This window comes from Lichenostomus cassidix, chromosome 1 (genome assembly GCF_008360975.1).
Source record: "Lichenostomus cassidix isolate B80296 chromosome 1, HeHo_3.0, whole genome shotgun sequence".
In the NCBI taxonomy this organism is placed as follows: Eukaryota; Metazoa; Chordata; class Aves; order Passeriformes; family Meliphagidae; genus Lichenostomus; species Lichenostomus cassidix.
The window spans coordinates 111,900,850-111,915,879 of NC_139479.1; the positions used below are offsets into that span (position 1 = coordinate 111,900,850).

Genomic DNA, 15,030 nt, shown 5'->3' on the forward strand with positions numbered 1-15,030 from the left:
GATTTAACTCACCTGAAATCACAACTTGTTTCATCCTTAGAGTATGCCTTCTGCCAAGATAATGAATTGTAGAGTTTTTCATTTCAAAAGAATGAGCAAAATGCAAAAGAAGACTCAGGATGATACAGTTCTATTTATACCTGGCACTACCTTAATTTCTCTAAGCTGGATGAATGTGGAAACATTATACTTCAAGTAAAGTGAACCCATCAACCCCACATTACACAGCTCAAAAATCAATCAAATCTTATTCCTCTGATTGAGAGTTATTAAACAAGTGCCCAGCACTTGAGAATTTTATGCTGCTAAGGGTAAAAAGCAATGCAGGGGGATAGGAGTGTTATGATGGATAAAATGAGTGGTGGTGACCTCCTGGTGACATCCACGGGCCAGGCCTGGGGTGGCCATGTCATTGTCACTTGCTGGGCACATGGCTTGTGAATGCCATGTGACAGCCACATGTTGGGTGTGCAGTGTGTGTTTGAGTTGGGATTTGTCCATTTGGTTGGATTGTTTTCACAGCACAGGTTTTGTACCTGGCTTTGTCCCTAGCATGAATTCACCCATCTTAACCAGGCTTCTCCTTTTCACTCAGGCTAGTCTTTTTGGTCTTACTGACTCACAAAACTACATGTTGAGTGAAAAGTAGGTCAGGGAGAGACAGAGGCTTTTAAGCCCTGGGCTACTGCTAAAGCCCACAGTATTACTTGGTGCACCTGCAGTGCTTGGATCTTCTTCACTATGAAAGGAGCTTCTTTTCAGAGAATGAAAATGCAGGTCACATTGATGTTAAAAGAGAGGGGAACCTGACATGGTAAAAACAGCATTTTCAAGAATACTCCAAGAGAAAGCATTGACTTACAGTCTAGGCTTAGGGAACTTGGAAGAGAAAAGGTGAGTTGAAGAGTTGTACATAATTCATACTGAAAGTGTTGATAAAGTGATTTTTAAGAAGGGTGAAAGCTTGAATACCTGATGAATTGGACCCTGGAGTTCCAATTATTTCCCCACCCCCCTAAAATTAGCAACTTCATGCTACTGGAAATTTTCCTCTCTCCCCAAGTATTTTTTAACAGCAATAAATTAATGATCTTGAAAATAAGTCAAATATTAGGGTACAGTCAGTGATGGAAAGTTTAATATAGAAGCAAAATGAAGAGTGTTAATCTTTGCATGCTTACATTTCCTTCTCTGTGAGAGGCTTAATAGATATATCCCCAGGCTTGGATTCTCAGTATAGAAAGCTCCTACGAGGACAAGTTAATCATACATTGCAATGTAAATTGCAGTTTCAAGTTTTGGGGTTCTTTTATTAAAATCCCGTTGTGTATTTTATACAGCAGGACTGAAAAAAGAAGCTGAGAAATATGCAGTAGCCTTGCCCCAGTTTGCCAGGGCTGCTTCATGTGACTGAGAAGAAAAAGGAAAAATGGTGAGTATGGAAAATGTATTTCTCTGACTGCAGACTGACATGGAGCAGTCTAGCTTTGCTTCACACATTCAACAAGGATCTCAGAAGAAGCACTTTTATAGGCCAGTCCTTTCATCCTTTTGCCCTTGAGGGATGAAAGGAGTGGTTGGGTTGTAATGGTATGGCATTACGGTGGTAGAAGTTACATGGAGGAGAAAATCTGGATGATTAAGTAATAAATAGATTAATCCTCAGACTTACAGCACCTTCTTCACTTAAGTGGCAGATGCTGCTCCTGGTTAACATCAGAGCCTGCAGTTAATGCTGACACTGAGTTCAGAATATGTCAGGCTGTGGAGTAGCACACTTTTGCTCAAAATTTGCAGATAATAGGAGACTTGTTGGCCTACATCTTTTAGCAAACCAATTCTTTTATCAGATACTCACTTGAATAGATTCTGTTGCATTTCTATTATGTACAAAGCTGTGAAGAATGTTCAAATTAAATTTGGATAATGGGCACAGCTTCTATTTGTTGAAAACTTTAGCTGTAATGGAGAGAACTGTATAATGAAGAGAGAGGGATGTGGTTCACTGAAGACTTTTATCTGATGTCATGGTGCAGGTCTTCTGAACAAAAATGTGTTTTCCACTGATATTTGACAAAGCTTATTAAAAGAGTATTGAAAAACCTCAGAAAAAGTGGATTTGAACTGCACCATATCACTATTACATATGCTCTTCCCTCCATGAAGGAATAGATTTGTTGCCTGAAAAATATTCCACAATCTTTCAGTTTAGCTCATTTGAATATGATGTTGAAGCACAGGTATGCTGGTGGGGGCTCTTGGAAACCTCCCACCTCTTTTGGAATTTGTTCCTTCTGGGAGCACTGTTAAGCCATCTGTAGGGATATCTGGGTGCCATAAAATATCTGAAAAGCAATGTATGGCAAGTTTCAGAACAAGGATGAAGGTGGATATAGCTTAATGTTTTTATAAGCTCTTCATACAGGTGCCAGTAACTGCAAACAAGAAAAACAGAGGAGCTGCTAACTGAGACTGTGTTACACAAGTAGCTTGCAGAGGAATAATGTATAGCCCCCTGTATGAACTGCTGGGTTGTTCTCATCCTGTTTCCTCAGCAAATTTGTGTGTGGGAGAGGGAGCTGTTTCTGAGCCTCTTCTCTGCTTTGTCCTTGTAGAGTCAGCCATGGTGACTGTGTAAATCTGAGTACTGCATTTAATAGTCTCATGACATGGTGCAGCAGTTTATTGTTGAGGTTTTTTTAACAGTGGTGCACTCATAAATTTTTTACCTAACCAGGATGACACCTGGTGCAAGAGAATGCTCTGTCTCCTTCAGCACCTTGATTCAGAGCAGAGCTGGGCTTCTGAGAAAAGATACCGGTTCCATCTGGGAAAATATTTTTGCCTCCTCACTGTCAGATCAGACTGTGAAACTGTTTTCATTGTTGCTTTTGTTTCGTTTGTTTTCCACCTTTCTCTTAATACTTGGAAGTCTGGCAGAGGAGACTGTTAAAATGCATAAAATGTGAACAAGTGCAGTAATATTCCCTGCAAAACAGAGTCCACTGTCCCAGAACTGGCTGCAATCCCAGTTATGAGTACAGACCAGGAGAACTCACTGGGCACAGCCCTGTGGAGAAGGACTTGGTGGTTCTAGTGGATAAAAAGCTTGGGGTTTATAAAAAAGAGGGAAAGTGACTCCTTACGTGAAAAAATAACCATAGGACAAGGGGGAGTGGTTTTAAGTTAAAAGAGGTGAGTTTTAGATTAGATGTCAAGAATCAAAACTGTTGCTGTCTCTCAGTTTGACGTATAACTTGCTTTTCTTCTTTCAGACTCAACCATCTTCTTGTTTCATTGTCAGCTATCTGGTAACTTCTATTCTTGCCCATCTCCTGTCCCCTGGCATATAATATTATCTTTGTTTTTGATGAACCAGCCTGGTGACCAAGGCATGATCGTGCTGCCTTCACTTCATGGTGTTTCCAGGTGACAGTCCTGTGAGTGATAGAGCAAGCTGATTAGCTTTAAAGGACAGTTCTCTAAGAGTACCCAAAGGTCACTTCTTTTTCCACATAGAGGACGTTGGGAACTGATAATGTGGTTAGAATTAATGCCAGGGTATCATAAATGGCGAAACCCAAAGAATATGTATCTTACAAAATACAGCAATTTGGATCACAGCAGGGCTTGCATTATGATTAAAGTGTTTCAGAAGGCTGATAGGACTGCAAAGACTAACTGATATTTTAATTAGACAAAACCAAATGAACTACAGGTGTCATCCTAGACATAAGAAGTTTATGGAAGATTTCTTTTATTCTTTACCGTTTAGAGATTTCAGAGATGTTCAGAGATGTATGAATTCTGGCAGTCATCCCCGGGGAGACATTCTTGTTTTCAAGCTTTTCTTCTTTTTTTTTAATACTCTCTAGTCACCCTGCTTATTTGTCTTGAATATTAAACAAGTGCCTCTTAGGGATTATCACTCAGCAGCCTTAGCTGGATCAAAACTGTCTAGACTGTGACAATGCACTGTATCTATCTTTGGAGATTTATTTGTTTTTTTCCTGCCCCTTTTTTTTTTAAATTCTGTTGCAGTTTCACTGCAATGCTTTTTTATTCAGGTAGATTGCTTGGGAACAAAGAAAAGCAATATAGAGCTGTCATAAAATTCCCAACTTGTTCATTTTTTCCCCCTTTTAAAATGTTGTCAGCAAGGTGGCTTCAGTTGCAACCTTTGACACAAGTGTCCTCGAGCATAAAAGAACATCAGCAAATAGTGCTCACAACTGGATCCATTCACTTCTTACTGCTCTTTCTGATGCCTCCTGGCTTGAGCAGTGTATCACAAAGTTGGGAGTTGCTGCCCTCCAGGCTTATCAGGCTAAAGTCTTACCAGGATTAGCACAAAGTTCAGAACAGGGCTTCTGTAAACATCCATCCCTTATTGAGTACCATGTTTGGTTTAGGTAGGTTTTTAATCATGGTGAATACTCAGCATCTGCTTTAGAAGAGTGAAAATCAGCAGTAAGATGCAAACAAGCCATGATGGTCTTGCACTCAGAAAAGCTGCATCATTCATCTTAGGCCCTGAATACAATAGCTTGTATTTTTCAATTAAGTTGAACCAAAATGTCTGAGCAAAATGTGCCTTTTTATGTGTATCATAGAAGCATAGAAAAGCTTGACTTGGAAGGTACCTTTAAATACCAGTTGGTTCCAACCTCCCACCTTCCAATAATCCATGTTGCTCAAAGCCTTCTCCAGCTGTCTTGTAGGCCTCCTTTAGGTACTAGAAAGCTGCTAAAGGTTTCCTCAGAGGCTTTTCTTCTTCAGGCTGAAGAAACCCAATTCTCTTAGGCTGGAGAGATGCTCTCACAAGAGAGGAGCTCCAGCCCTCAGAGCATCTTCATGGCCCTCCTCTGGCTTAGCCACTTCCATTTCTAAGACCAGAATTCTTCCTGGATGAATGAATGACTTTGGTATTTCCTTCCGTTTCAGTGAGGCTGCATGAGTTTTTTATTCAGTCTACTTTTTCTCTCCCTTTATCTGCTGTTACAGCTTAGTTTTAATGTATTTGTTGATTATTCAAAATAGCATAGCAAACACTTGGCATTCTCAGAACTTGTCTTCAGCTGTTCTGTTCTTATGTTCCTGTGTGATTGGTCTTCTTGGTCATATAACACTGGATCTGCTTACCAACTTCACAACTGAAATGGTGTAAATTGAAAAAAAAGTAGAATTCAAAATAGTTTTTGCGGCTTTTCTTAATGAATGTTTTTCCTATGAATGGTTCTGAGACATGCAAGTAAGTTTTTTCTGTCTACCCAAAAAATGTAGTCAGTTAAAAAAACCCAAACAAAAAGTCAAAAGTCCAAGAAAAGAAAAAAGTTTGGATCAAAAATATACCGCTAGAGTTTGTGTATATTTATTTCTTATCTGCAGTTTTTCAAATCTGTATCAGATCTTTTTCATACTGGTAGAAACATCTAATTAAGTACAGAAGTGACCAGAGTGTGTCTCTCTTCCATGCGTTTCTTTATCTTAAGGCAATTGTGTTTTGGGAGAAAAAAAGAGATGCATCTTTCCAAAACCATGTGTGTTCTGTGTCCCAATGCCCAGAATGCCCAACCCAAAGGATTAAAAGTACAATTTACAGAATAACTCCACAATGAGTTTCCTTGTCCTTTTGCCTTTGATACAAAAAACCAAAAAGCAAACCCCCAAAAACTTCATCACAGACCTTCAGTTCTGCTTGATGGAAAAGGTTGCCCCCCTTGTCAAGTCCTCTTAGTAATCAAATGTACTTATTTGCAGCTTCTCTCCGGAAAAGTTTGTATTAATGTTTCATCTTGAGAGCAGACAAAGCCTGTTGATTTTCTTTTCTGTGCATCGCTACATGCTCTGAATAAAATGCCTTGAAATGGCTTAACTTTTGGGAAGGGCTAAGCACCCACTGTTTGGTAAGCAGGGTGTCTTTTAAGATCTGATGATGGGTAAGCAAAAGGAATTTATTTGTAGAGATCTTGAATGGAAAACCATGTGTACTGAGAAAGGATTAGCACAGTAATAGCCAGATCTTGATTGTGATGTAACAGTGTGAGGTTTGGTGTTCCTGCATGGTGATACACTTCATCTATGGTCTTCAGCAGGGAATTTTTAATCAAAAAATTACCCCTGTGATTTCTTAACAGGAAAGTAACATCATTTGTTGTGGGCTGATGGTGCTTCTTAGTAGTGGAGAGTGGCTCTAATTCCTAGGGCACTGAATATACTCCTTTGGAAGAGGAATGCATTCAGAAAGAATCACCTGGAATGCTGTGATCCTGATGTCACCTGCACAAGCAGAGTCACAGGAAAAGTACATGTAAGTGCCAATTAAGATAAGCAAAAATAGTGGAAGCACAGAATGTGAATTGTTGTCTGACCTGCAGACCATATTAAACTGCAGATTTTGCCATCTGCTGTAAGATTTTATGGTTGCCTGGCAAAGCTAACTCCTCTCAGCAGAGCTCACTAGTCTGGGTGAGTCTACTCATTTGTGTAACCATGGAGGTTTCTGCCCTCCTTCTTCAGCTTTTTCTGAAAAGGCTTATCTGGGGCTGGTGTTCAAGCAGAAATACCCCACAAAAACAGAGGAAGGGGGTGGGTAGAGTGTGAGTATCTATACATAGTTGCTTATACATGGTCTGAAAAATAATGCTGCTAATCCTTGACATAAAGCTATTGGTGGTGGGAAGTTGCCCCTAGATGATGTAATAAATCTCTGGGGTTGGACACATTGTCAGGTTTGCCTCTTGAATGCTACAGAAATTATTAAATACAACTTAAGAGATCAAGAAGGCCTGTCAATTTTGGTTAATAGGTTGCTGCAATCATGTGTTACATAAAATGCCTTCTCTATATATTAAAATAGTATATAATTAAATACTATGTAATGACAATAGTTTATGTAAAAACATGAAAGCTTATGTATAAGTACAATGAGGAGTATAACTTAACCCTTCACTGATTGCCATGATTTGGTCAGCATAAGCAAAACCATAAAAATAATCCATAAAATACAGAAATTTAAATTTGTTTTTTCCCAGAACATTGAGTTCTCTGAACATATAATTAAATTACATCCTTACATCATTTAATAACTGAAAGAGGGTAGATTTAGATTGCTAATAAGAAGAAAAAAATACTGCCATGATAGTGCAGGACCCTGGAAGAGATTGCCCTGAGAATTTGTAGATGCTTCATGATTGGAAGTGTTCAAGCTCAGTTTTTATGGGACTCTGAGCAACCTGATCTACTGAAAGTTGTCCCTGCCCATAGCAGGGATATAGGACAGATTAACCTAAAGGTCCCTTCCAACCCAAACTATTACGTAACTCTGTAATTTGAAGAGAAAAAAGACCCTTGGAAATGTAATCTTTAAATGTTTTTACTCTTAAATGCTAAAGTATAAGCTATAAATAACTGGTTATGGTAAAGTTAATATTCTATAGGGTAGATGTTTATTACAAAAAAAGATTTCTTTCAAAACTACTCTGAAATTTGATGTTGCTAATACCAAATTTAATGCTGTGCTATTGTGTAACTCACATGATTGCCAGTACTTTAACAAAGCTCTTGCACCCTACCATTTGTACTGCTATTTTGTAGCAGTGCATTTAAATGTTTATCCATTTGTTTCTGAAGCCTCAATACATCTTCATGATTATTGTTGGTGGCATTACAATCATTGACTGCAGACAAGGCTATTCAGCACCTTCTATAGGAAAAGTATTTTCAGCTCTTTGGATCTTTGCCAGGCCACAGCCATTTACACTTCAGTCTTGCCTGCCAGGCATAAGTCTCAGGTAGTTTCTTTGACAGGGAGAAAAAGCAGAAGGGAAAAAGGCAGTTGAAGGAGTGAAAAAAAATGCAATGAACATTGGGTGGTTTTCTTTGAATTTAGCTAATGAATGCTGTCCTAAATTAAATATATATCCACCTATCCATGTGTGTTTATGTGATTATGTATCCATGTGTGGATATCTATCTCTATATTTCAACTCTGTTGATTTGAAACCTATAATAGATGGGCAAATCCGAATGGCTGTTCCAATCTGCTGGGTAAATAGCAGCTATTCTTAGAGCTTGGTAATTAAGTTCTAATAATTTAGTTGTTATTCAGGTACATTACCTGTGGGTGTTGGGGATTTCTGGTTTGCGTGTTCCCCTAATTTTGTTTTTTCCTGAAGGGGTAAATTAGGAATAAATGAGTGGAGATCTACTGCCAGGCTTAGTGCAATATTTAATTCCTATATATTAAGCAACCCATGAGTTGCATTTTAATATATGGATAAGAGTTTTCTAGATAATGTTATATTTTCTGGGAACAGATCCATATTTTCTGTTAGCTCCCACCATTTTCATTATAGTAGCCTGTGCACTTTTCAAGTTCTATTTCAGGTCTGTCAGTAAGGGGAAAAATAAATATACAGACTGTAAAAGCCTTGTAGCTGTGAGCCCACGAGAAATCTTTTGGGAACAAGAAGGTGATGTGGAGATAAATCAGGTGATGAGATGTGCTTAGCGCACCCAAAGACGTCCTGGGCTTCCAGATGCCTGCAATTAGAGAAAATGTGTCCTAAGTTGAAAATATGATCAATACAAAAGATCAAGTAATGTTAGAAGACAGGGCCAGAGAAATACTAGAGAGAGAGCATCATCCCAGACCTCAGTGTTTGAGTTAATGCTGTTCCTGCTTTGCCACTGGGCACTGGGTAGTAAATACTGCAGTGAAGAAGTTTCATCCCTTAGGTAATGCTGACCTAGAAAAGAGAGCAACCCCTTTGTGAGGTAATAGAACAAGCACTGCTGGTGCCTAGGGTTTCAAAGTTTTACATGGGTTGAATATAATGCTGAAGTAGACAATGAGAATAGCAGACTGCAGGGAAGAAAAGGTTTTAAGGAGAAGTCAACAGCGAGGAGAAAGCAAATACAGAGGAAGAAATTATGTGCAGGTTGATTCTAATACGTCACCGAGATATAATTCCTATTACTGTTGTTAAAGAGGAATTTTATGTTGTACTTTTAAGGTGGTTATTTCACCATGTTCCTCTCCTGCAATGAATAGATTATTTTTCATTGTTTTAAAGCGAGGTGTTTGTCAAAATCCTTCAGTGAATTTCTTTAGCAACTCTAATAAGAGATCACTATTGGATATTTTTTGTGTTCACTTATTAGTATTCTGCTGTCTAAACAGGCATTATTCACAATTACAATATTCCTCAAAGATGTTGCTTCCAGTCACCATTTATGTGCCAAATCCATAGTGTTTTTAAGAGCCGGAGGTGCAGCAAGATACAGTTGTCATATGTTTGTTGTGGTTTGTACAGATGTTGTCCTAACTTTCTCTAATTAGGCATGCACAAAGAGAGACAGTGAGTATTTAGAAGTCTGACCAAATTTTAGAGCTTTTAAGTGCTTGACAAGTTTGTGGTGGTTTTTGGTTTGCTTTTCCTTGAGGAAGAAAAATTTCCCAACCACTCTCATTGATGGTTGTTGCTCAGAATATGTGTTGTCTTTGTCACCATCATTCAGAACTGGAGCTTTATTGCCTGTGTGTGTCTCAAAGCATTGAACTTTCGTATTTTGGACTCTGAAAATTTGACAGAAGGCACTCCTCTGTCCACACTCTGTTGTGTTATTGTCTCAGAAAGCTTTGAGATCTGTATACTGCCTTGATATTTTCCCATTTACTTCCAAAGAGTAATTGATCCATAGCTGTCTAATTTGCAGGTTTACTGCAGGTCATACTACATTTGTCTTGATTCATTTTATGTACACTCGAGGTCCTAAACATTAGGTTCCTTCTGAATTCTCTTTTGAGTATGTAATGGCTGAATGAATTTGCCTGATGATTATGCTTAAGGGCTTGAACTCTCTTGCTCACTGCCTGTAGTTAAAGTGTAAAAAATAAAACTCTAATACCACTGTACACTTAGGGATGATGTTATCATTTTACTGTACCACTATTTTTATGCTAATAACATAATCATGTTCATAACCTGATTAAACAAATACATCTTCATCCCTTGTCTACATACATTCACTATTTTTTTTCCTCCTTGTAAAATTTTTTGCTGCCAGCTCTGTTTCAGGCCACTCTGTTGCCAGAGCTGCACATGACTCAATATCATGACCCCTTCGCTACTGAATTCTCAGCCATTCTGCCTGCATGAAAGCTCTCATTATTTACAAGGAAGCTGAAAACTTTTAGCTTTTTGTAGTATCCTGAGTGTGTTACATTGGCTAAGTCAACTTTTCACTACTTTTGTAGGTGTTAATGACCTTCAGAGTAGCTTGAATCTCAACCTCTACTACCTTTTTATTAATTCTTTTTAGGTTTCTTGCATTAGTGGAGCTGTGGGGAGGATGCTAGAAGAGGAAGGTTACTCTGTTTTAGTAACTGAAACTGGTATTGGTGGAGAAACTGGTCAAGTTTTAAGGAATGTGGGGATTCTTATATTCTTTATCAAAATAATAGAACAAACCAGAAGCATTCAAACTCTTTCTTTTACAAATACACCTGTTAAGCTGTAAAAGTAACATGGACCTGTCATGCAAGTCTGAAGTTCTCATATTGTTGGTCTACTTTTACAGCAAAATCAGTGGCATCAGTGGTTACCCCCAGGGATGAAAAAGATTCTTAACCTAGGACAGCTTTTATTTTAAATGTGAAAAGCTCTAAAGGGAAGGGGCAAAGGAAAGGCTACAAAGAAATAAAATTTGGAACAGTTTACACTTAGTGGCTTTCCATTACTCAACAGCCACATCAAAAAAGAAGAGAAGATACTCAGTGCATTATAATTGAACAAGGTGATAAAAGCAGAAGGTTGAGAAAGAGGAACTCTCTGCAGTCATGGAGATGAGCTGCTGTGTGGTAAAACTTGAGTTCATAGTATCTCAATTTATATCTAAAATATGATACAACATTCCCCCCTATGCCTCCCCAAAACCAGTGCATGTCAAGCAGTTAAAAAGCCTTAATTCCATCTGAGAGTATAGAATGGTTTGTGCTGACATTATTTTAGTAGTAAAGTACCTGCATGTTTATTCTGAGCTACAGGCTCAGATGCAGGTGGAAAAAGCCCACCATGCATTTTACGGCCCCGGTGTGATGATAATACCCTCTTGTGACCACATTTTCAGTTAAAGCTGTGACACTGAGGTTTCCACTCTTAATATTTATGGTGGAGTCTTCATACAGAAGTGAAGGGAAAGGAAGGATGTAAACGATTAGCCAGACAGAGTCTTTGCATAGAGAGATTGTCTTCCTGGGAATTAAATCTTGGAGGCTGTTGCAGAGAGGTAACAAACAATGTCATTATTCATTTCTATTTTAGTTGTTAATGATTTTTATTGTTTGTAAGCACCTGTTTAGGAGATAATGAGAGAAATAGTTGACTTGTCTAAATATCAAAAGATCCATTACAGTTTTGTCACTCCTAATTTGCATTCCTCTGCTGCATGTGTCAGGCCTATCAAGCACTTTCTGGGAAGCTTATGTGAAGTGAGGCATTGGCTGCCACGATTTCTCTGGAGCAAATTTGGCTCTGCCCACTTTGTTTCTCTGTCCAGATGATTTCCTTGCTGCTCACAATCATTATCACTGTATTGAATGCAACCTTATTTTAAACTCAAAGTAGATTATTGGTTTGGGAAATAAGCACATTACTAGAACATTCATGGCAAATGAATTTTTTTTATGTGTTCTCCAGATACTGCAAGTATTTGCACAGGTTTTTATCTCCTCTGCTAATAGACCTTACAGAGAGACATTGAATCCTAAAATGGTGCTTTCTCTGTAACTTCTTTCTCTTTTTTGATGCTAGTTTCCACACTGACAGTATTACAGTATTATCTTTAACAAAGGGAAACAAAATGCTCGCTATCTTCCTTTTTACTCTTCTTGGCCCATGGCTTTTGCTTTTTTAATGTGGGTACGAAGGTGTAATGAAGTAATTAAGAAACACACTGATATCTTAAGTGTTATTTTCATTAGCATTCTAATCTTTCAAACAGTTTGAGCTCTTGAATCCTTATCTTTTGGTCAGTTTTCAGTGTGATTTTCCTATTTGGGTTGTATGCATGTCAAAGCTTTACCCAGTCAGATTGGATGTACACAGACACTTGCAACCAAATGGAGATAACTCACTTGCTAAATTTGCCTGCATGATTGTTTTCCACAGGAAATTGTGTGTGCAAATATCTTGGTTAAATTCAGGTCTCTCATGCAAAGTTTGGAAAATCTGGTGCTGGGAAAAAAGTAAATTTACATTTGAATGTACTGCTGCTGCAATTTAAATTCCAATTTAGCCCTGTCAACAAAAATTAAGCCTATATATACAAAGGGGTGGTCTGATGGATTTACAGGCAGGTATGATGCATGTGACTTTGAATGTGATGGCAGTTAATGCTGTCTGAATAGGCTGATAATTTTAAGTTACAGACTGAAACCTTAGGAACCCAAATGATGTTATTTAAAAGTCACTAAATTGACTGTCCCAAGTTTGAGATGAAAAAGCTGCCTTTGATTAGTGAGCAGACAATTTTATAGGCGAAATAAATGGGATTTATGACACATAAAACAAAGGATCAGAACCCAAGTACTCGCGAAGTCTCTGTAGAAAGCAAGTTTGTAAAGTTATAGGTTAGCAAGTTGATATCTGGAGGTGAATTTAAGTGACTGGAACAGAAATATGTCCCTCTACAGGACAGTTCAGGTCATCTATTTTATTTAGGCTTTTGGTATAAATATCTCTTCCCTAATACCTCAAATGACACTTTTTCAGAAATGATCTGCCAAGTCCTGTCACTTCAGTGGTGACAGATGACAAAAAAAGAGAGGCCACTGAAATAATTTATTCACAGAAATCATGGTAAAAGGCTAACCATCTTTGCACATCTTCCTCTCTCTCAGTGTTCTGGTTTGGGCTGGGGGAGAATTAATTTCCTTCCCAGTGGCTGGAATGGACCTGTGTTTGGGATTTGTGGTGAAAACAGTGTTAATAATACAGAAAAGTTCTTCTTAATTCTGAGCAGCACATGGTAGTAACTATTAGTCAGTGAGAACTTGGGCTGAATTCAAGAGTGCTCACCTGAAAGGCTCCTTTTACTCTTCTAAACTGTCAGGCAGGCAAATGATAATTTGTTTGGTCATCAACCAAAATGAATTTGTCTTTGAAAACATGAAAGGGAAGAAATACATTCTGATTAACTTCTGTACAGTTAGTAAGAGTGCAGAGATTGGGACACAGTTGCACAAGGGAACCAATTTTTTTCCCCATCAAGTACTTGATTTATTTTGAGTACTAAACTTTGTCTTGTAGTTGCATTAGGGCCATTTGTGGCAGGTTTTATGTTCTGCTTTGTGAACTTGATTGTTCATTTTGCAATAAACCACTGGATAGTTCCATGAGAGACAAGAAGCAGCTTGTTTGTTCCTGTCCCATTTGCTTCAGTCAGATCAAACCCAGTAAATTGGTTGTTATGTTAATGTAAATTAGAAAATAACATTTTCTTGCACTTTAAAATAAGCATATCAATAAAATGATTAAATCCTAGGGAAAAAAAATGCTGAGATGAGATGATACTATTTGATGAATGAGGAAATTAGGCCATTGCAAATAGTATTTGAGATTTTCTAATGTGCTATATATGCAAATTAATAAAACATTTACAGATTGAAAGCACAGTTATTACACGAACAGAGATTGCCAAGATATAATTAATATTGGATTTTGCTTTGTCTTTATCTGACTTGTCAGTAAACCAAATGCAAAAATGTTAATGAAGTACTATTGTTTGGTAGCTCTCTTCGTGTATATTGTATGTTGTGAATAGATTTTTCTTTAATTAGAAATTCATTCCTCAAAAGGTGAGTGACACAGAGTACCCTAAATAGCACAGGCTGATTATTCCCATCTAATTTGGTAAATACATTTAAAGCATCATGAAAGAAGTGTTTTCTGGATTAAAAAGTCCCTGTTGTTAATTGCCTTATCAAGCCCTCAGTGGCAATGGTTGGATGACTGTCCTGCTGTGTTGGATGAGTTATGGAATGGACAGAGATCCTTTGGTTGGTATCTGAATGCAAGATCATGCATTGTGAGAATTCCTGTTTCTATTTTATCTTGTATTCCTTTTTTGAACTGGAAGAAGTGAGAGTGAATCAAACAGTTCACTTATGATAGGAGGTACTGAAAATTTTCTGTAAAATGCTTCTGAAAACACTTAAAGAAAAACACGTGAATTGTGGATAATTGCCCTGCGACTGTGTAGCTTCTTGAACACTGGGAATTTTGAGCTCAGCTAAACTGAAGAAAAATAAAATGATAATTTTAAATGACAGAGACATGTCAGGATAATGCACTTGTGGTTTGACAACAGCAAGGAGTGAGGAAAGTGATGCCCTGATTGCATCAAAAGAAAAAAGAACAGTCAGTGAAACCAAAAACTTCTGAGCACTTATAGAAATTTATTTCTTAAAAACGTTGTAGGTACAGAAATGATGCCCTTTGGGGTTGTGTTCCTTGGGGCTGGATGCTGGCACAGCTGGCAGAAGGCAACAGAGCAGAGCATGGGATGCTTCCAGTCTACTTTAGACTTCTTTTTTTCTCCCCAGTATCAGCCTTTGGCTTGACTGGGTAAGGAGTGGAAAGGCTTGATGATGAAAGATTAAAAATATGTTTTCATATGTACATAATTATTTACAACTTAACACTAAAAAGTGCTGTAAATATAAAAATGCTTATACACCCAGAAAATCTTAACATATTCTTCTCTTTCTTTGACTTTTCTTTGCATTATCAAATAGCTGCATATTTTCTACTTCCTTTTGATCAATTTTGCCAAAACAAAATTAATATAAAGAAATCCTTTGAACTCAAAAAGATCTGACAGAGGCTTAGTCTTTCAAATACTGAATTTTTAATCTATTAATTCTAACACAAAAAGGAATCAAGCAAGACTTTCATTATAAACCCAGAAGTTTGTTTTGGTCTTTCTTTCCTTTCTGGTATTAAATCAGCAAATGCTTTTTTTCCT

The 15,030-nt window shown here is 37.7% G+C and overlaps 1 long non-coding RNA gene across 2 annotated transcripts in view; it reads left to right on the top strand.

Moving 5' to 3' along the window:
• The window catches only part of LOC146445580 (uncharacterized), a 91,580-nt gene that overhangs the window by 21,881 nt on the left and 54,669 nt on the right, over positions 1-15,030 (top strand). For both annotated transcript variants that reach the window (XR_014852644.1, XR_014852640.1), the window contains exons 2-3: positions 1,341-1,432; positions 6,138-6,310. This is a non-coding gene — a long non-coding RNA (uncharacterized LOC146445580). The remainder of the gene's footprint in view (positions 1-1,340; positions 1,433-6,137; positions 6,311-15,030) is intronic.